Source organism: Trachurus japonicus, chromosome 12 (genome assembly GCF_045865225.1).
Source record: "Trachurus japonicus isolate A0001 chromosome 12, Traja_1.0".
NCBI classification, from domain to species: Eukaryota; Metazoa; Chordata; class Actinopteri; order Carangiformes; family Carangidae; genus Trachurus; species Trachurus japonicus.
Genome location: NC_140918.1, coordinates 29,939,125 through 29,962,008, shown reverse-complemented (window position 1 = coordinate 29,962,008; position 22,884 = coordinate 29,939,125). Strand labels below are relative to the sequence as shown.

The 22,884-nt window shown below is 42.4% G+C and overlaps 1 pseudogene across 1 annotated transcript; it reads right to left on the bottom strand.

Moving 5' to 3' along the window:
* Positions 1 to 8,149: 8,149 nt before the first annotated feature.
* On the bottom strand, positions 8,150 to 15,772 carry LOC146977770 (uncharacterized; annotated as a pseudogene). Its single transcript, XR_015037299.1, has 2 exons — positions 15,526 to 15,772; positions 8,150 to 9,703 (listed from the first exon to the last, which is right to left on the bottom strand). The product of XR_015037299.1 is annotated as an uncharacterized LOC146977770 (transcript).
* Between the last annotated feature and the right edge of the window lie 7,112 nt (positions 15,773 to 22,884).

Below are 22,884 nucleotides of genomic sequence, written 5' to 3'. Positions count from 1 at the left end.
CTAGACTCTCTTCCAGTTTCGTCACGTCACGTGCACAGATCCACCAGTCGGCAACGAAGGGAACGCCCACAAAAACGCCACTTCCGGTAAGAGCCGGGAAGGAGGGGTGAGTGAGGGAGGGAGGGAGGGGGGGGGGGGGGGGGGGGGGCTACAACCTGACCTGCCCTACGGACAACAAACGTCTGACTGACTGTTGATTTTTGTCTTTGTCAGCAGATAGGTGAATAAACTTTAACAAGACAGCGGACAAGCGTTTAGACAAAGGTTTTGCCTCGCTTTCCCATTATAGTGGGCTGGGAGATTTTTTTTAATTTTTTTTTTAAACTTTATTGTAAAGTCAGATAGGCCTATTAATATATAGCCTATTAATATAATACACAAGGGATAAATTAATTCATAATGTTATAGCGTGCATAGCTCAGTGGTTTTGATGGTTTTTGTTTTGTTGTTTGAGCTCCTTCTCAAAAATTAAAAAAAAGATGGTTTGTGATTACTGTGCGTTCACACCAAAAGCTTCCAAAGCGTCAAAAACGCTCGAGGGTGGGCGTCAGACAAGACAGCTCCCAAAACGGCAAATATTTTCAGCCGCTTTGGCCGCTCGTCACGTGACTGACGTCAAAGTTACTGTGCGTTCACACCAAAAGCTTCCAAAGCGTCAAAAACGCCGGAAGTCAATTCATTTTCAATGAGAGCCCGGCGACACCGAGCGTCCAAAGCGTCAACAGGCGTCGCCGCGCTTCCAAAGCGTCCAAAGCGTCACCAGATGAGAAGTTGAACCATGGTTAACTTTAGGGTAATTAGCTATGACGCGGTTAAGCGGCAACCGGCGGCAGCCTGTCAGAATAGAGATGTCCGTCGGCTGCCTTTTTTTTTCTTTTTTTTGTATTTCGGCTCCCCAATGACCAGCGCGATCGAACTTTGACGTCAGTCACGTGACAAGCGGCCAAAGCGGCTGAAAATATTTGCCGTTTTGGGAGCTGTCTTGACTGACGCCCACCTTCGAGCGTTTTTGACGCTTTGGAAGCTTTTGGTGTGAACGCACAGTTAGATCGCGCTGGTCATTGGGGAGCCGAAATACAAAAAAGCTTTGGACGCTTTGGAAGCGCGGCGACGCCTGTTGACGCTTTGGACGCTCAGTGTCGCCAGGCTCTCATTGAAAATGAATTGACTTCCGGCGTTTTTGACGCTTTGGAAGCTTTTCGTGTGAACGCACAGTTAGAGTTTGAACTGGGATTTTAGCAAGTAAAACAAGCAGGTTGATGATGTAGCTAATAGGATAGGAGAGGGACCCAAACACTACGTTTAAATATGTAAGAGCGAAGACAGTTGAGATGTAATAGAACTTAGCTGTGTCCCAATTCAGCAGCTGCAGTCAGTGAATGAGCCCTTTCTGCCCCCTTACTGTAAATCAGCATCGATGCTGACTTAGTGTAAGGGATCTTACCCCCCAGTTCACAGCGATGTGAAGTCAAATTCATGGGATGCCGTCGGAACCATACAGCCGGGGGTGAAAGTAATTTTAAATTCTTGCCGGTACTATTACCAAAAGTTATTTTTATTACTAATTTTAATTGGGACATTTTGCAACAAACGATAAACGTGTGGTAGGTAGGTACACGTTTCGAAGGCTGGGTCAGGATTAGACAATAAGGGAAATTTTGAAGATCACTGGCCCCACCATTCTATCCACTGGCCCAGGACAATATCAGATATCGATCCCCAATAACAAAAAAGAACATATCCCAGCCAATTCCTGCAGTCTTGTCATCGAGGCTGGAGCTTTCTTATATACCAATACCAATACCAACACTAGTAAATTTCCACGATTCTCAATACTTAGGCTATTCGATACCACGATTTAAGAAGAGAAAAAAAACATGTGCTTCTATTCAGTAGGCTACTTTATTTAATAAATAAATAACTGTTTCACATCAAACGTGTAGCCTATTTAAGCTCTAAGCACTGTGGTTTAACCATGAAGTAAACACGTAGACGTAACAACAACAACAACGGCCGACTACCGTCGGGTCGCTCAGACGCTGCGGCTGAATCGCACCTGTTTAATCATCACTGATCGTCATATTTACTCTGACACGACTCCCTGTCAACATTTAATCCCATGTTTGAGTTTGAATACAGCGGGGGACTTCTTCTTCTATTGAATTTCAACAGGGACTTCCCGTCTTCTTCTCTGTCTTAAGTGTTCATGTGTGGCAGCGGTACAGCGCCACACACGCTCCACACGCTCCACACAGGCCTGGAGTATGTACTACGGCGTTTTGGGTTGTTCTCAGTGGATCCGTGTGGATGCAGATATTTCTGGAAACCGCGCTGTGTTTACGGAGATTTTTTTCAAAACGATTAAGAAAAAGATCGTATTCGGTGAAGCCGTGTATTCGTGTGGACTGGGCCTAGGCTGTTTCCACAGACTGGTGCGAAACTGACTTATTGTTTCATTTTTCAGCTCTGTTTTGTGTTTACACACGTTTGTTTTTCCTCTGCTCCAAACCATGGATGTATTATCATCTAAACGCGCACCACCGCTGTGGCGCACACCGAGCAGCTGGAGCGCTTTTCAAGTGGTAAAAAGCAGTGGTTGAGGTCAAATCTTGTAAATCTTACTCTGCTGAGTGATACCAAGTCATTTTGAGCAAAAATATTCATCTCTATGCAGTATCAGAGGTGTGAATCAATTTCTGGCAGGTGAAATACCCTGATTTTTACATTGTAATGGCCCTTTACACATTATTCAAGCACTGGTTGACATCAAATCTCGTCAGTATTACTCTGCTGAATGTTACCAAGTCATTCCCGCGGACCGGAAATCAGTTTCTGGCAAAAATCAACTTCTGGCATGACACCGGCCCTGGTCTGAGTTCCCTATATGTCTGTTTGAGTAATTTGGAGGGTGACGTTAGATGGAAGTCTGGTTGTAGAGGATAATAGAGTTTTAATACCTGAAGGAATAGCATTGAAAACAATGGCAAATTCTCTGGGCAGTACAGGAATTTTATACTCTGATAGAAATTCAGTTTAAGTAAACAGCTGATCCTCCTTGTTTAATAAACAATTATTATGCCATTATCAACCCATTTCTTTAAAAATAATAATTTATGCTCTCGTGATGGCGAGATGAAGCTTTAATGAAGCATTGAAGCTTTTCATCAAATTGGTTCCCTCAAGGGCAAAGCTTCTTGGGGCTTTTGTTGCTCTACTAGGGCATCTACTGGCCAAAAAGAATGAAACAGGAAAAAATATTACAATGATATTAGTGGTCTTGTAATATTATGTGTATATTTTGAACTTTTTACTAGTTTACTGAATGGGGGAATGGGGGTGAGGACAATGAATATGCTTGTGTTAATGTGGGTTGTGGGGCAGTGAATGTGCTAGATGACAATTATTTTGCTTTACATTCATTGTTACAGAAGCAACAATAAACATTTTCTCCCGGACATGATAAATTGACAATATAGGAAATAATCCCGTCCCAGCCGCATTTCCCTCCCCCCCATCCCTCACCCCCTCCCTACACTCCCTTCCCACCCTCCCCCCTCCCTGTGGCGACCTCATTTGGACAAGGTTAAGACATTCAACATTCATCTTAAGACACATGGTGTACACTATAACAGGGGTTCTTAACCTTTTTGACCTCGAGGCCCAATTTTTATAGTACAAAGTGGCCCGGGGCCCATTAAATACGTATATACATATATATATATATATATATATATGTGTGTGTGTGTGTGTGTGTGTGTGTGTGTGCAAATGAACTATTTAATACTTTTTTATTGCAAATGGCATTCTTTTCCTTTCTTTAAATACATAAATAAATCTAAACAAGTTCTTACCAAAATCACTTTTCATATTTGAAGACCACATAAAATGAAGAAAAATTCGTCTGGATTTTCTTTTTCTTTTTTTTTCAAAAATCAAAAATTGCACTTGAATAAAAATTACAACCAAAAACAAGAATAGACCCTGTCTCTGTTAAGAAAAGATGCACTCAAATATAAAACCACACACAACCAAAACAATAAATAAAATGGCTTATCAAGTCTCAACAAAATAGCACTTCAAGATATTGACCGTGTCATCACAGATGAGCTGAGTAGTGACTGAGGCTGTGTATGTCGCTCTAGGACGGGTGTGGTGGGGGTGTCAGCGGCGTGGAGCGGGTCTCATAGCGGGGACAGCTCCGTGACATCGCCGGTGGGGGCTGTAGGGACGGGGGCGGGGGGCTCACGGCAGCACCGCTGCACCGCTGCTCGTTGGAAACAGCAGTGATGACGTGCTTTCACGTCCGAGTCTCCAAACCAGAAACGTTTGTAACAGTAACAGCACCGGAAAAGTCGCTAGATTTGTCGCTATTCGCCTTTGACTATAAGAAAGTCTTTAAGAGGGTTTGGAAAGTCGTTAAGTTGGCAAGCGTTGCTCCTCACAGACTCACATGCTGCACTGTGTGTGTGGTAGCGGCCCCGCCTCCCCCCACAGAGACAAAGATCCTGGATGACTGACAAGAGGCTTCACTCCCTCATTTCATTCCGCTATGGAACAAACGCGCCCAGGTGCTGAGGCCGAGTCACAGAGTGAAGCCTCTTGTCATTCAGCCTGTTTGGAGGCCAGAGACGCGGGCCGGACTTTGGACATGATCTACGCAGTCCCGCGGCCCTCGCGGCCCACAGGTGCAAAACTGAAAGTTTTTCGCGGCCCACACCTGGGCCGCGGCCCTATGGTTAAGAATCACTGCACTATAATACAAACAGCACACCTGGCAACTATGCAACCCAATCATCCCCGCCTCACCAACACAGCCATACACTCAAAGATTTTCCAGCTTGGAAGTAAGAGTTATATAATATTTCAGCTTTCCAAAACAACCATCAAATTAATTAAGTACAAAAGTGACATCACTTAGGCATAGTTTACAGCTGCTAGGTGGGTGCTAACAGAGAGACACAGAGAGAAACAAGGCAAAAGAGAGAAAAAACAAAACAAAAGAAATAGATGGTAGCACACTACAGAGCCAACTCTTTCAGTTTTTTGACAGACTGTAACCATAAATTAAGAACTCTCGAGCCGGCACCATGAATTCTTGCCACTGACAATTCCATATGTAAAATTTCCATCCACATGTTAGACCATGATTCAGTGATGTATCATGCGGTGGCTTATCTTTTTCGCCGCAGTTATGCCTGAGAGAAATAAGGCTTTTTCTCTTAAAAGATTCAGTGAGGAATCATCATTTAATAGGAATAGCCTACCCTGTGAAGGCATGGAATTGTCTTCCCCATAATCTTGGATAAGTGCAAAGAGACTTTTCCCCAAAATATTTTAACAGGTCTACATTGCCAGTAGTACATGTAATAGAATGAGCCTGTAGAGTCCTGTGAACAGAGGGTACAGAGTCGGAAATCAATTTTCTTCATTGCATGTTGTTTTTTGGGTGTCAGATAACTACAGTGTAAAAAATTTAAATGAATAAGCTGATGGTTTGGGTTTCTTGAAGACAATTTGATGTTAGAAAAAATGAGCTTCCAGGGCAAACTGTTTAGAGATAGATATTTCCGCCAGCTACTTTGCAGCACAAGTGGTCGGTATTTTGACATCAAGAAACATTTCTATAAAGATGAAACCAGACCAATGTTTTTCTTAGTTATAATGGAGTGTAGGGGCAATTTCCAATTTGCTATTCCAGGATACCCCGTATGCTTTCATTGAGGATCTTAATCTCAAATAAAAGAAAAAAGAAGTTCCAGGTAAATTGTACTGCTGTTTGAGATCTTGAAAGGTCCGTAAACCTTCACTATTTCAAACATCTTTAAGTGTACTCCTCTTTCTGACCACGTAGGAAATACAAAAGGACGGTAATTTGATAGTAATGAATGATTGTGAAAATTTGCAGAATGCTGGTGCCACCTAGTGGTTGTTTTGGTAATCTTCAATGCAGATTTCCAGCTGATTAACAAATGTGATATAATGGGACCAAAAAATACTTTGGCCTGTTTAGGGGAGATTGCAGAGCATACTACGTCCTGAAGTCTGTAAGGGTGGACTAATTGCTCTTCGATCTCCCTCCAACATACTTTCCATATAAATTTTGATATAATAGAATCGATTCTTTCCCAATACTTAAGAGGGGTGGGGAGGGGGATCATTGAAGAAAAAAAAATTATACCGGGTAGGATGTCCATCTTTATAATAGAAATACATGCCTGAAGTGAACATGGTGTATTATATTTGGACCATCTTTAAAGATCTGCCTCTATTTTTTTTTTTTTAAATGTTCATATAATTACAGTAAGTGAGAGAATCTCAATTTGAATGGACTTCAATGCCTAGATATGTAAAAGTTTTCTTGATTGGAATATTTAAGGAGCATATGGGAGGATCGTCCACTGCATTAAGTGGCATAAAGGCTGATTTGTACCAGTTTATTTTGTATCCAGAAAAGCTTACACTTTATTGAAAAGATTTTTAATATTAGGAACTGATTCAGATGTTCTATTAATATATAATAACAAGTCATCCGCAAAGGCTGACACCTTATGATGCGTACTATTTCAAATTTCAAATTTATTAAGGGATAACCCCTTGAGATGCATCATCTTGTCTTCAAGGGGGTACTACATGACATTTCTTTTTCCAAATAGAATCAAATGAAGTTTCGTCTATTTTTTTTTAAATAAATCATTTGAGACCTCAAGAGCTGAGCTCGCATAAACAAGTCTAGATTAGCCCTCTGCTTTGGAGAGCAGCACTCAACCAGTTATAGTTAGGTCTCTTTGAGTCCATAAATTAAATCTTTGCTGCAGTGAAGTGATTCATGGATTAAAGTTTTCATAACTTTACAGGGATTCCTGAGATCTCTTTGTCATTGCAAGCTTTGATGGAAAGCAGGTCACACTTAGAAAGATAGGCTGCAGAAAATGTATCTAATAGTTTTATGGCAATATCAATTTGGTATTTATCTTGAAAAAAAAAAAGAGTAGTGTCATCTGCTAGCTGACTCAGAGAGATTACCTTTCCTGCTATTGAAATACATTTTAAACTACTGTTTGGGGAAAGCAACCTACTGCTGAATGCTGCTGTTCCAGTCTTCACACCAACAAATGAAGTCAGTGTTGCCCTGTCCACATCCACTCCTGTTTTAGGAGATTGTGTTGACTATGCTGTCCATTCAGGTGGTAATGCACATAATGACCCACCCTCAGAAATTCAGAAGGATGATGCTGTCCAAGTTTTCACTCCAGTGGAGGAAGTCATCAACGGTGCCCCCTCCACAGCCACCCTGTGTCAGGGGACCATGATCAACATACTGACGACTACTCGAGTTTTGATGCAGGCTTGGACCAACATTATGTGAGTCTTAAACTTCACAGACAGGACATGATTTGTCAGTTTTAAAGATGAGTCGATTTTGAAGTTTGCTTTTATAAATGAAAGGGGTGCAGATGCAGATGGTGTGTCCAGAGATGCCTATGCCGCTTTTTGGATTCTGCAGCAGAGGGGGTGGAAATGAGGGTGCCCTCCCTACCACCAAAATAGGAGGAAGAAGAGTGGAAAGCTGTGGGAAGAATATTGGCCAAGGGATTTTTGGATCACGGATACTTTCCGTTGCGCCTTGCCCAGCATTTACCACAGCACTGATATCTGGAGAGAATGCTGTGTCTACTGTCAGGTTGAAAAAACAGGAAAACTGCGTGTTCGTTTATTCCAAGGGAGGACAAACAACGACATTCCGGTTAACTATTTATTAAATTGGATCATCAAACGAATCAGATACAAAAAACTCTCCCGTTCAAGAAATCACAGTCTGCAAGCAGTTAGCTGCAATCACCATCCCAAGAGAGCAAGAATTCTCTGTCATCTGCCCAAGAAAAAAGTGTTACATTCATTTTTAATACTTCGCACTATGTGTGTGTTGGTCAAAAAAAGGTGGGGAGTGGCTGTGGTTTAGACTTACTTCAAGACTAAACTTTACTACTACTTAAAGTGAAAGCATAAACAGGTACATAAATCTTTCTATATGTCCTGGCTCCTCTCTCTCCATGTGTTAACCCTTTGTGCCAGGGGTTTAATGCTAGACTCCCTCACATTAAGACACATCTCAAATACAATTCAGAACAACTTACAACAACAACAGATTTCATGTGCATCCATGTGCAGCCAAATTCTCCAGCTCCATAAATGTTTTCCCACAAACAATGCAACCAAATGGCTTCGCTTTTGAATGGACTCTTGTGTGAAACAAAAGAGTTTTCTTCTGGGTAAATCCTTTCCCACAAATAGCACAACTAAATGGTTTCTTCCTGTGTGTGGAGTCTCAAGTGCTTATTTAAACTCCCTTGATGTCTGAAATGTTTCCCACAGGTAGAACATTCAAATGGTTTCTCTCCTGTATGGACTCTCATGTGTCCTTTAAGATTCCATCTTTGACCAAATGTTTTACCACAGGTAGCACATTCAAATGGTTTCTCTCCTGTATGGACTTTCTCGTGTTCTTTAAGATTCCCTCTTTGACTAAATGTTTTACCACAGGTAGCACATTCAAATGGTTTCTCTCCACTATGGACTTTCATGTGTTGTTTAAAACTCCATCTTTGACTAAATTGTTTACCACAGGTGGCACAGTCAAATGGTTTCTCTCCTGTATGGATCCTCATGTGTTCTGTAAGATTCCGTCTTTGACTAAATTGTTTACCACAGGTAGCACAGGCGAATGGTTTCTCTCCTGTATGAATCATTATGTGTTCTTTAAGATGACTTCTTTGACTAAATTGTTTACCACAGGTAGCACATTTAAATGGTTTCTCTCCTGTATGGATCATTATGTGTTCTTTAAAAATGCGTCTTTGACTAAATTGTTTACCACAAGTAGCACATTCAAATGGTTTCTCTCCTGTATGGATCCTCATGTGGTCTGTAAAAGTCTGTCTTTGACTAAATTGTTTACCGCAAGTAGCACAGTCAAAGGGTTTCTCTCCTGTATGGATCCTCATGTGCCCTTTAAGATGACCTCTTTGACTAAATTGTTTACCACAGGTAGGACAGTCAAATGGTTTCTCTCCTGTATGGATCCTCATGTGTTCGTTAAGGTTCCATCTTTTACTAAATTGTTTACCACAGGTAGCACAGTCAAATGTTTTATCTCCTGTATGGATCCTCATGTGCATCTTCAAACCTGTGGTTGTGCTAAATGTTTTCCCACACTCTGAGCAGCAGGGAGACTTCTTACAGTGAGACTTCTTACCAGTGTTACATTCTTCATCACTTACATGAACATTCTCACTGTTCAGACCTGACTTAGGTGCTCTGGTTTCTCTCCAGTCACCATCACTGTCTTCAGTCTCAGAGGATGACTCTGAGACCTCATCATTTGTATCTGGTTGAAGATCTTCATGTTGATCTGAGTTCCTGGCTGGTTCAGATCCTCCACAGTCGTCTCCATCGGCATCTATCTGTTCAGCTGAGCTGCTGGATGGAGGCTCTGCCTCAGTTTGTCTTTGATGAGGTTGTAGGGACAGAGGTTTCTCCTCCTCATCCTCACTCTTTACATGAACAGAAGTGAGGGGGAACTCTGGAGTGGTCGGTAGTTCCTCCTTTTCTTCTTTAACATGTAGACTCTCTGGGTTCTCCTGATCCAGACTAGAGGTCAACTCAGGAGGATCCTCTGCTTCAATCTTCAACAGGTGCTGGTCACCTGCAGAAACAATGAAACACATCATGAATAACAGTGTCTTCACACTGTCACTCATAACTGGTGTCTCTATGAACCCCAGTGATCTTCTCAGTGGACGCTAGTCTGAGCTGAAGGAATTTTGCTCCTGCTTTGAGCCTCTGATTGGCTGGAAGTCTCAGAGCTACTTTTTACTCTTACTTGAGTGGATTTTTTTAGCAGTACTTTTACTTTTACTCCAGTACCGTAAAACACCAAATAAAGGCCTGGGCGTTTATTTGCTTAAATTGCTCAAATCAACAGCCGTTTATTAGGGACCTGCGTTTATTAATAGTGTTTCTCCATTCAACCTAAAACTCACGAGATATAACAACTGGATCCCCTTCTGGGGAAAGAGAGGCTTCACTCTGAGGTGGCAAGCAGGCGGTGGAACGATACGTGTTTCTCGAGACATTAAATACGGCCGAGACAGACTCGTTCTTGGTCTTGATGACCTCCGCTGTCCTGGCCTGCACAGGTACCAGGAGACCAAGACCCCCACTCATGTCGGTCCTCTGCCCTTCCTGATTCGCCACAAATTGCAAGAGCCCCACGGACACCCAGTCGCTCCATTTCTCTCCCACACTTCAGCACCTGTGTTGGTTCACTCAACCGTCCTTTTTTTTTTTTTTTTTTTGAGAGAATGAAATATAGCTGATAATAATGCAACGTATAGCCTAACTAAACACACGTGTGAGTAATCAGAACAGTAGGTTGTTTACGTTACTTTTAAAAGGAGTAATGAGTCATAAAACGAGGAGTGAGCCGAGCCTATACTGTGTAGCGCAGGACAGGTGCTGAAGTGCGGATGAGAGATGAGAGGAGTGGACAGACCGAGCAGGAGCAACCAGCCCAGAGGCGTCTAGTCGGTCCTCGGCCGTCTTTAATGTCTCAAGACACCCCTTCCAATTCCTTTAAGGTTATTTGTTTGTGTTTAGGGAGGCTATATTTGCATATAATATTTTTTGGCAACCAGAAAAGCAACGTAGAGGAGGAGAAAAGTCCAACTGTGAGTGACTGAGCTGCTCGTGACGTTTATTCTGTCTCTCTTCTTGATTGCCTAGCAGGTCACGGCTACAAATTATTCATGGATAACTATTACAATTCAGTTTCATTATGTGAGCGCCTATTTGATCTGGAAACCCATGTCTGTGGTACATTGAGGAAAAACAGAGGTGAACCACCAGTCCTCCAAAACATCACTAAGGCTGACCTTCAGGCTGGAGAGACAATCATGCGTCACAATAGTAATGTGATGGTGATGGCATGGCATGACAAACAAATTGTAAAAATGGGCACAAACTTCCACCAGAACAACATGGAGAATGTCAGTGTATGGCAGAGAGGCCACAAAGATAAAGTTGCCAAAACCAAACCAGAATGCATTGTGAGCTACAACAGTGCAATGAATGGTGTAGATAAATTAGACCAAAATATTGTGTACTATCCATTTGCTAGAAAATCGAGCAAGTGGACCAGAAAATTTGTAACATATCTCTGAGATACCTACAGGGCAAATGCAACACATTTCGGTTCTTCATTGAAAGCCTTGTGAAGTCTTGGACTAGCCAAGAGCCTGTGGCACAAGCTAGTCAAACTGCGGCTGAGGGAGAAATACCTCCACCCAGGGTTCAAAATTAGCGGTCGCCAGTCGCCAGTGGCGACTAACTTTGATGCTTTGGCGAGTAAAAGAAGCCGGCTAACCGGCCACTCTGGCAAGTGAAAAAAATCCAACTACTTTGTTGTTGTTACTGTTCCTCCCGCCCCAGCTGTGACGCTTGGGTTGTGAGCCGGTGTCGTGCAGATCTTCAAGCTCACAACATGCCGTATAGCAATGATTTTTGACCGATAACAACACTCGCGGCGCACGTGTATTTAACATGGATCTATTATAATACATCCAAAATTTAACGGCAAAAAAAAAGATCGCTCCAATTTTGATTTTGTTTTTTCACATGCGCTGCGATAGCAGATCAATGCCACATCCATTGTGCTCTGTCTCAGCTGATCACGCTCATATGGAACTTTTCTTACTGAAAGTGCAGCCAAACACCAGACTGACGAGAGAGGAACAGCAGAGCTGTTCGCACATCTATGTCCGCACATCTATGTCCCTGTAGGCTACATTTATTGTCTGATCTTCCTTCATGGGGACTGCAGTGCACAGTACAACAGTATATAATATTTTCCACCCTCCGCATTGCTGCTGCTGTTAAAAAAAAAAGAAGTGCCGACAAAAAGTGGACACATGGGCCTCAACAATCAATTTTCCAAATCCTGTGTCGTTCTCATCCTTAGTTTTTATGTGAGAACATTTCAATATTTCTGAATGCTGTGTGCACTGTGTAGCCTACCTTAAAAGCCTACCTTAAAAAAACCTAAAATTCACTTTGCTGATCTGCACATAATGTTCTAATGCACTGAGGTATAGGCCTATAGTCTTATTGTTGCAATAAAACTTGTGCAAACTGACTGATTTTCTTTTGCATAGACTCTAGAAAAAAAAGAAGTGATTTGAGGTGTTGCTACATATTTGAACCAACAGGGGTCAGTGCAGGTATAGGCTATGAATGGGACTCTTAATGCTGCGTTCGATTGCACTCGTTGGAAATTACGAGTTCCGAGGTAAATGCGTTTTCATTGCACAACCTCGGAAAACATGGCCGGCCACAGTGGTGATGTTTGTTTGGATGTCTTTCAAACATCAAAAAGTACTGCTGGGGAAGGATATTAGCTATTTGAGGGAGCGGGAGAGCGAGAGAGAGAAAGAGCAACGCTGCTTCTGAAAAAAAAAGTTCTGAGTGCAATCGAACGCAGCATAAGTGTTCGCATGCATTCTCCTATCAAGGATTTTCAGACAAATGCTCCAACTGGTACTTTAGGTAAGTTTTAATAATATACAATATTTTTTATAGGACATTCTTAGTGTTAAAGAAACGTTAAGCAGTTCCCTGAATGAAATATAATTGATTTGACCTGCTACTTTTTAGCAGTGTTACAATTATCAAACCCGCATTTCAGCCTCCGGGTTGCCAGTTAAAGGACCATTCCAGGTGAATTCAACTCGGGGGTGTTTTGTCCTATCATTTTAGGTCTAAAAGAAGGAATCTGAAGATTTTCAGTTTAATCGCTCCTGTTTGCGGTAGTTGTGTCTGTCCCCGCATCGCCACGGCAGCAATGAATGGGAGTGGACGTAAGTTCCGCTGCTTAGGCTGTTTACAGCCCTCAAAGCCGCAATTTTTTCCACAGACAGCGTCAGATGTCTACTCAAACATGCACCGAGAAGTTTATTTACTTCAAGCAAGCCGACATGTTTGTAAAACTAGATCTAATTCAAAGTCTCCCGGAGTCTCGCGCGAGCCCGAAGTTGCAGTGCTGGTGTATTCAGGTGCAGTCCCAAGCTCCCGTTTGTGTCATTAACACAGGAATATCAACTCTTGACTTGCTTCAAGTGTAGCCTACATTTTCCACAGACAGCGTCAGGTGGCTACTCAAACATGCGCTGAGAAGTTTTTTTTACTTGAAGCAAGTCAAGAGTTGATATTCCTGTGTTTATGACACAAACGGTAGCTTTCCCACTGCACCTGAACCAGAGGTGTATAGTAACGAAGTAGATGTACTTCGTTACACTACTTAAAGCAGAAGTAAGTGGTCCGGTCGTTTTCGCTAATGCTGCGTTCCAGGCCGGCTTTTGAAATCGTAAATTACAGCTTCAAGTCACAACTTACGACTTTGTAGCGTTCCAGGCAACCCACTCGTGTTTTTCCAACCTGTTTTACCGGTGAAAGTCACTATAACGGCCACTCGTAACTTTCGACCGGTGAACTCGTACCAGATCAAACTGGTACGACTTCACGGTCGGAAAAATACGAGTTTCCTTGAACGCACCATAACAGTCCTCGTCCCTACGTCGCCACATTCACGGCGTTCCTTGGCTGCACACACAGCCCTGCATGCCGTTCTCTCTCCTCATTGGATAAAAACTGTAGGATACGATAAATGTTTTCTCCTCGGCTCAGAGCAGAGCAGAGGGACTGACAGACCCGTGTTTCAGACCAAACACTCTATGTAAGTGATTGCTGTCGGAAGATATAACTATTTAAGACTTATATTAACACAAATATCACTTACTTCTGCTTTAAGTAGTTTTTTTGAGGATTTGTACTTTACTGGAGTTCTTTTTTTAATCAGGACTTTTACTTTTACTTCACTACATTTAAAAGTTAAAAAATATACTTTTACTCCGTTACAATTACGTTTGCCACCTCGTTACTCGTTACAAATTAAAATAGAAATATAATTACCTGTAGGCTATATGACCAAATAATCGCCTGCGTGCGATATTTGAATCTGCGATAGTGCAGCATTCACACGGTATCTGTCACTACGACCCGCTGCTGCTGCTGCTGCGGAGAGCTGTGGCCGCAGACGGCTCCAAAGATCCTCTATGCCTAACAGGATCGATCACTCTCATGCGCCAATTGATAAATTTCGTTTTTACCGCGCACCACTGCCACTGCGTGCCTGTTGCAAACACCGGCCTGGTTCTTATAAACGCCTGGGCTGCAAGGTGATTGAGCATATTAAACGCCCGGGCCACTAATGATCGTACACAGACAGACGCTTGCTTTATGTTCTCAGGCAGACACAGACACTTGATTCACTCACTCTACATGTTTGCTCAGGTGTTTTTTGGTTTTATCATTCCACATCTATTCACCTGAAAGTGAAATAAAACAACACACAGGCAAAACAAGTGGTTGTTTTGCTTCTTTTTATGCTAAATACTTTGTACTTGTACTTGCACTTTTGATACTTGAGTATATTTTTTCACAAAATAGCCTACTTTTGATACTTAAGTACATTTAATGTGAGCTACTTTAAGACTTTTACTCAAGTAATTTTCTTATGCGTGACTTTTACTTTTACTAAAGTCGTTTTTTGTTATGGTATTTCTACTTTTACTTAGTTACTTTTTTCAAGTACTTTATACACCTCTGACCTGAACACACCGCGCACGGCACCTGGGTCTCGCACAAGACTCCGAGAGACTTTGAATTAGATCTAGTTTTACAAACATGCTGGCTTGCTTGAAGTAAATAAACTTCTTGGCGCATGTTTGAGTAGACATCTGACGCTGTCTGTGGAAAAAAATTGCGGCTTTGAGGGATGTAAACAAGCAGCGGAACTTACATCCACTCCCATTCATTGCTGCCGTGGCGATGCGGGGACGCAACTACCGCAAAACAGGAGCGATTAAACTGAAAATCTTCAGATTCCTTCTTTTAGACCTAGAATTATAGGAAAATACACCCCCGAGTTGAATTTGCCTGGAATTGACCTTTCGCAAAAGCTCCGCCCCCCTTAGTTACCGTTGCTAGCCCGACAAGCTTCTCAACGCTGCCCGAGTGTCAACAGTGTTTTTATATTGAGCGTCTTGAGGCATCAGAGTCTCAGAGGCATATGAGCGCTATATTATGAATATTAATAATCACTAAACATTTTGACACCACTACAAAATTGCGTGGTCACAATGTAAACATGATCAAAATACGGCTTTTATCGATTGACCTTTAAGCTTCCACTGAGCTGCAGCTACGGCTGGGAGTTTAGAATTTCACTGCAGCAACAATTTTGGCCACCTATCGCTCCTTTAAATGTCAGGAACCAATGTTAATTCAACGGAGCTGCCTAACCATACTTAAACGTTGATTCAATGGAATATTGTTATCAACATCTGAACCTAAAGCGCTGATGTTTTACGTCTTTAAATTTGAGGTCCATAGATTTAAAAGTGAATCACCAACCGGTTTTGTTGAGAGCGACACGAGGCTGCAGCAGAACATCCAGCAGGTTCCTCTGCCGCTCGATCTCCTGTCTGAAGCCCGAAGCCTCCGCCTCGTAGCCGGCTACGACTCTGTCCACGGCCGCTAAGATTTCCTGGGAGACGGCGGTGAGTCTCTCGGTAACGAATCCTCTCAGAAACTCCACCTCAGACATTTTACTCAGACTCTTTGTTGTTCCTGGAGGAGATCCGATCCATTTCCTGCTGCTGGACCCTCTTCCAGTTTGGGTACGTCACGTGGCGTGCATCCACCAGTCGGCAACAAAAACAACGCCCACAAAAACGCCACTTCCGGTAAGAGCCGGGGGTGTTGGACTCATAGATATATATAAGAACTAGATGACTCACCCGCAGCTGTTTCCCAATGACTGATGCTGCGTTCGATTGCACTCGGAACTCGGAAAGATCCGAGTTGGAAATTCCGACTTCCGAGGTAAATGCGTTTCATTGCACAACCTCGGAAAACATGGCCGGCCACAGCAAGCTGATGTTTGTTTGGATGTCTTTTGAGTATTTAAAAATCATTCAGGGGAAGTACATCAGCTACTTAAGGGAGAGAGAGAAAGAGAAACGTCGGATGCTGTACGTATGCAAGCCGCGCAGCTGTCATTTCCCCCTTGTGTGTGCGTGCATGCGCGCGTGTGTGTATTCCACTCCAGATGCGCATTTCTCCGGCCGGCAAGATCGGCCCCTCAGCCTGGCACAGAGGTGCGCGCTCTGGTACATCTGGCACAATCGGTTAATGGCACCGAAAGGAAACTGGCTCCGCTCCGCGGCTATTTCGCGTCCGTCGTCTATGTTAATCACATGTTTCTATTGATAATTGTAGCGTCCGACCCGACGTAATTACAACAACATATAACACAAACTTATCTGACAGCGCTCAGCGCACTTCTTCCTCTGCTCCTCCTCACTCACCTACACACACACACACACACACACACAGCTGTCTTCCTCACACTCACCCCGGCCCTCAGGTTCTCATTCAACCCTACCTGCCTGTAACACATTCACAGTCAGTCAGAAATCACAACGTAAACATCATAACAACATCATCACTGCGGGATCGCTACAATATTTTCAGTTTCAGTGTGTGTGTGTGTGTGTGTGTGTGTGTGTGTGTGTGTGTGTGTGTGTGTGTAGCCTATACCTACAAAACATGTCACACAACAATAAAAACAGATTAATAAAAAACAGACATGTGTTTTTATTGTTGTGTTGTGTGTGACTGGTTCTGTGAGAGCAGTTGATATCTGTCTGTCAATCTAATATCCCCTATTTTATATTGGCTCACAGGTATGCTTTGCTGCTGTTGAAACCATTCACCAGAAAGTCAATCTTAAAGACGGGTACAGAATGGGAAATACTCATGCAGATGGATGAGAACACATTTCGCCGGCATCTTCGGGTGACCTGGGCACAATTTGATTTCCTACTGCAGAAGCTAAAACACATCCAGAAGGTTCATGTTGGAGGCCGACCAGAGGTTCCTCTTCACCAGAAGCTTGCCATGTTTCTCTGGTATATCGGCAACCAAAACTCTTTTCGAGAGCTATCTGACAAATTCAACGTGTCACAATCTACAGCTCACCATGTCATTCTGGAGATTCTCCGCACACTCTGTTCCCAAACTTCCTCCTTCATCTCCTGGCCAAAAGAGTTTGAGAAAGCAACATCTGCGGCAGCGTTTGCCAGGGTCTGTGGCATCAATGACATCATAGGTGCCATTGATGGGTGCCATATTAAAATCCAGAGGCCCATCATCAGAGGCAGCGACTACCTGAACCGGAAAGGGTTTTACTCTGTTCTCCTTCAGGGGATAGTAAATGAGAAAGGCAAGTTTGAGGACATTTTTGTGGGACCACCAGGGAGGGTGCACGATGCACGGATGTTGCGCTCTTCCACATTTTACAGCACTTGTGAGGAGAAGATGGGAGGATACCAGCTGTTAGGGGATAGTGCATACTGTGGGAATGCCTACCCTTTTGTGATGACACCAAAACGCGACAACGGAGCCTTGTCAGCAGAGGAAGAGGCAAGAAACCTACAAATAAGCCGGGGCAGAGTAATTGTGGAGCAGACCTTTGGCAGGATGAAGTGTCGGTGGAGAAGAGTGCGAGACCTTCAGAATACACGGCTGGACATTGTTGTCATGATAATTGCGTCAGCTTGCATCCTACACAATCTGTGTGCAGACCCCACAGATGTGTGTGAGCAGCATCCACTGGGCTGCCCGAGACGGGGTGATGAGAATGAATAGACTGCAACTAGCAGGGCCAGTGGCCCCTGGCATAAACACTCTATGCGGTTGTTTAGGGCCACAGCCGTTAGGTGGGGGGCCACATGATCAGAAAGGTACAGGGGTTCATCAAGTCATTTAAACATTCTGAGGTCTGCATGCACGCTATGAGCTTTATATGTAATTTGAAGTCAATATTCAGCTTCTTTTATCTCACATTTTAGACATTTGGTGAAAATAGAACAGCAGAATGACAACATTTGTGCTCAAAAAGCAACCTTACAAAATTTAATTTTAGACTTTTCTACACTTATATAGGATTACTGTATCCTCTTTCAAGCACCAAAATAGTTCATTCTCATGACTGAAGGTGTGTTTTCACAGGGGATTTGAAATTTTTCAAAAAGCAGACCTCAAATTTCCAGCATTTGGCCTAAATTATTTCTTTATACAGTGTTCTAGGGCAAATTGGCCTCAGTGTGCTTAGAGCGGAGGTTCTAATATTTAGACATAAAACACTTGAGTATTGTTACATCTGCAAGTATCTTAAAAAGATAAATTTAAGAAAATATGTAAAAGTCGAGAAAATGGCCTCAAACCTCAGAGGGCATAAACACGTCTGTATTCAGTTTTAACCAGTGATTTGGTGTTTGTGCTTAGAGTGCAGGGCCACAAACAAAAACCTTGTTTAGGGGGCCACCAAAATCCTAGGGCCGGCCCTGGCAACTAGGATGATGATGGCAACTTTGCTTTTGCTTGGAATCTGTCTATCTGTCAATGAATAGTTTTACTGATATGTTCTCCTTTTTATCTCACAATAAGCCATCAACTTTATATGGAAAAACATTCAACATGTTGTGCATATTAAATGTTCATGCATTCACCGCATTAATGACCAGTGGAAGTTCAATTGCTGTTTCAGTTTGACAGTTTTATTTACTAAACGTAGTAAATGTAAAAGCACATATACAGTGCTTAACTTTAAACCTGGCTTTGGAAAAGCGCTTAAGTGCATACAAAAGTATAAAAATAAACGTTATAAAAATATGACATATTGTGTTTCTCACATTCTTGAAACAAATTCATAACACCTCACATGAACAATAACAGAAGTTACAGTAAGCACAACACCACATTAAATCATCAATAACATGCAGTGCAAACAATTAAACATTCTCATTTTAAAGTTCTTCTTTGGTTAACTAGTTTTTCTCCAAGTAACTCTTCATCATGGCTTCGAATGACTGCTGAGAAGTTTTCATGTGACTCAGCATCTCTTCGTGTCTGCGCTGGGAGGCGGACTCGGATTCACGAAGAAATTCCAAGAGGGAATTATCCTCTGGGCGACGAGGGCGGCATGGAGATGGGCCCGAGGAAAGACTGGCTGACCCAGAAGAAGGACTGGCAGAAGGTTGCTGGCGGTCAGTCAGAAGTGCATCAGGTCTCCTAATTTCCAAGCCATCCGAAGTTGCCACCACTGGGAACTCTATATCATGGTGCCCTCCAAGGAGTTGCTCCATCTCCTCATAGAACTGAAAGCGCAGTGCCCCCTTTCCTGTAGTACGGTTGTTATCTTTAATTTTCTTGTATGCTTCTTCAAGCGTTCCCCATTTGCGGGCCACTCTGTCCGGGTCGAAAACCACTTTAAAGTGGTCTGACAGCTTCACAGCCATCTCCTTCCACATGGCTTTTTTTGAGCCCTTCCCCGCCTTCACCCTGGCATTTAATTCTCTAAGGGTTTTGGGCAGCTCACTGCCATCCTCTTCCAGCTTGCTCCTCATCAAATCAATGAGGAACAAAGTCTGATCTCTGGTGAAGCACTCGTTGTGTGGTTGGGGATCTGTGGCAGGCATCTCCTCTTCGTTGTCCATTGGTTCAGGTGACTCTTTGTCATCAGTTTCCAGCCCTAAAACATGTAACATCTGGTTAGATGAAAGTGATATAGCTGAGAAATTGATATAGCTCAATTAGAGCTGCAACTATTAATTTTATTGACCCAGGGACTAATAATTAATCGTTTAAATAATGAAAATAATTGTTAGTTGCAGCACTAAGCTCAGTTAAACTTCTTTGTTGATTTACCTTTGGTGTTGATGACACATAGCCTAATAGGCCTAATGCTATAATAGAGCAGCAACAATTAATAGCTTAATCAAAGACTAATCGATCACTACAACCTGATTAGTAAAAAAATTAATAGACAGATTAATCATTTATGACAATGATTCTTAGCTGCAGCTCTAAATGCATGAAAGAATGAATCACATTCTACAGTGAAACTTTTTTTTTTTTTTTCAAAATCTCACTCACCAAGTGTAATAACTTCAATTTTGATGGTGAGGTGCTGGTCAAGAAAATATGATGTAGGGTCGGATGCTGACTGATACATAACACAGTTGAAAGGCTGTGTCCTCTCTGCATCCAGATAGAGGTCGGAGTTCTTGTCTGCAAATACTTAAGAGACAAAAAAAATATCATTAAATCTAATAAAATTCCTGCAAATAATAAAAATAAATGCATTACACCTAAATATTAGCTTAAATATGGGAAAATTTGTATATTTTCAGCATTGTTACTGTGCTTTTTCGTCCCTACTACACTCACACAAACTCTTTGATTAACAGAGTGGGACTGCAAATACCACGACAAAGTAATCCTACACTTTTAGTAACACAAATACTAAATTAAACGACACATAACAGACAAAAAGTTGAGGAGAAAGTGATTATTTACCTCTCACCGTGTGCTGCGCCATTTTGCTCTGACGATTTTGCACGTATTTCCGACCGACTCGGGCTGCTTGGATCCTTCCCGAGTTCCCGAGTCGGAGGTCCGACTTCAAAGGCCGTTCTATTGTATTTTTCCGAGTCGGAGGTCGGATCTTTCCGAGTTCCGAGTGCAATCGAACGCAGCAAAAGCGTAGCCAGTATGGCCATCTTGGGACGGGCAACTCTCTCCCTCAGAGCATTAAGCCTATGTTCTGCTATAATGACCATAACTTGCTCAGTTTTTGTCCGATTTCAAAACGGTTTGATTTTTATGAACGTTTATGTAGTTATGATGCAGCATATTTAGAATCACGGATAATTTTATTAATGTATTTTTTTTGGTAAAAGTAACATTATAGTGACATTATGCAAATAGTTAAAGTAATAGCTACATACTGATTTATTTTTCACAGAATCGTTTTTTTAGTGCAGATGACTGGATCACCTATCTACTGCACTGTAACTGCAGCCAGAGTCAGAGACAGTTGCCCGTCCTCATATGGCCGACTGTGAGCTACGCCTGCGTGTAGTCCGATCCACCCCCTTGGTTGGACTCGTTAATATAATACATCCATGGTTGGACCAATATAATACATCCATGGGTTGAACCAAGATTCGGACTTCCGGGATCAATAACTCTGAGACGAAACGTTGTTCAAACACGAATGATGCCTCTTTCACGTCATAATAGCAGACTACTAGCTACAAGAATCAAAAACCGATTTATTTATTTTTTTACGAAAAAGAGCCGTTCTCCGAGCTGGATGGATAACATTGATCTGCAGCCGGTAGCCGGGCGAGTGCGCAGGGACCGTCTGCAAATTGCAATACAAGAGCAAGACGCTGCGAACAAAAATCAGTAACTCCACAGTACAGACACCCCAGAATCACCACACACATCAAGGGACTCCTCGTGGCCATACTACAAAATGTGCCTTTTTATCATTTTGGTGATTTTTTTTTATATTAATCATTAATAGGCTATCTTGCAATATTAAGCTCCACTGTTGTACAGTAGCCTACATCACCACACACACCAAGGGACTTCTCGTGGTCATACTACAACAGCTGTTTTGGAGAAATGTGCCTTTTTATAATTTTGGTGATTTTTTTTAATTGGAATTAATCATTAAAAACCTCCAATATTAATCAATAGCTCCACTGTTTTACAGTACAGAGACTCCAAAATCACCACACACATCAAGGGACTCCTCGTGGTCATACTACAACAGCTGTTTAAAAATTTATTAAAGGGATAGTTCACCCTAGAATGATATTTCGCTCATTATCTACTCACCCTCATGTTGACTAAGGGCTGGAAGAAGTTTCAGAGTCCACCGTCCCTTCTCTGAGTTACAGGGGGTCTTGGAGTAGCAGTGCATGTCCATATAACGGTTGCAAAGGGACACCAGAGCTCTTCGTAAAAGAACACACACCAAAAAACATCCAAATACCTCCATGATGCTCGTATGTAATGTCCGTCTTGTGCTGAAGCCCCAAATTGCGTAATTGTCCCGGAAAAAATTAAATAAGTCTATATTTTAAGCTTGTTTGTAGCGGAAGCTTCTCGAAGCTCCTCTTCCTGGTCCGTCCAAATCTCGCGTGATTCGCAGTAACCGCATTGACGCCGGCGCAAATCACGCGAGATTTGGACAGACCAGGAAGAGGAGCTTCGAGAAGCTTCCGCTACAAACAAGCTTAAAATATAGACTTATTTAATTTTTTTCGGGACAATTACGCAATTTGGGGCTTCAGCACAAGACGGACATTACATACGAGCATCATGGAGGTATTTGGATGTTTTTTTTTGTGTGTTTTTTTACGAAGAGCTCTGGTGTCCCTTTGCAACCGTTGTATGGACATGCACTGCTACTCCAAGACTCCCTGTAACTCAGAGAAGGGACGGTGGACTCTGAAACTTCTTCCAGCCCTTAGTCAACATGAGGGTAAGTAGATAATGAGCGAAATATCATTCTAGGGTGAACTATCCCTTTAATAATGACCAGAGAGACATCTGTGACAAGCAAATAACTTTGGAAAAGGTCAGTTCTGCCATCCAGCAACTTAAATTAAACAAGTCTCCTGGAACTGATGGCTTAACATCTGAATTTTAAAAACTCGCCCCCTTCCTCCATGGTGTATTCACCGAAACCATCCATAATCAGACTCTTCCTCCGACCTTAAACCAAGGGCTCTTAACACTTACCTAACCCCAATAAGGACCCACTCCGCATAGATAACTGGAGACCAATTTGTCTCCTCAATAATGATTATAAAATTTTAGCTGGAATTTTTGCCAAATGACTTAAAGCAG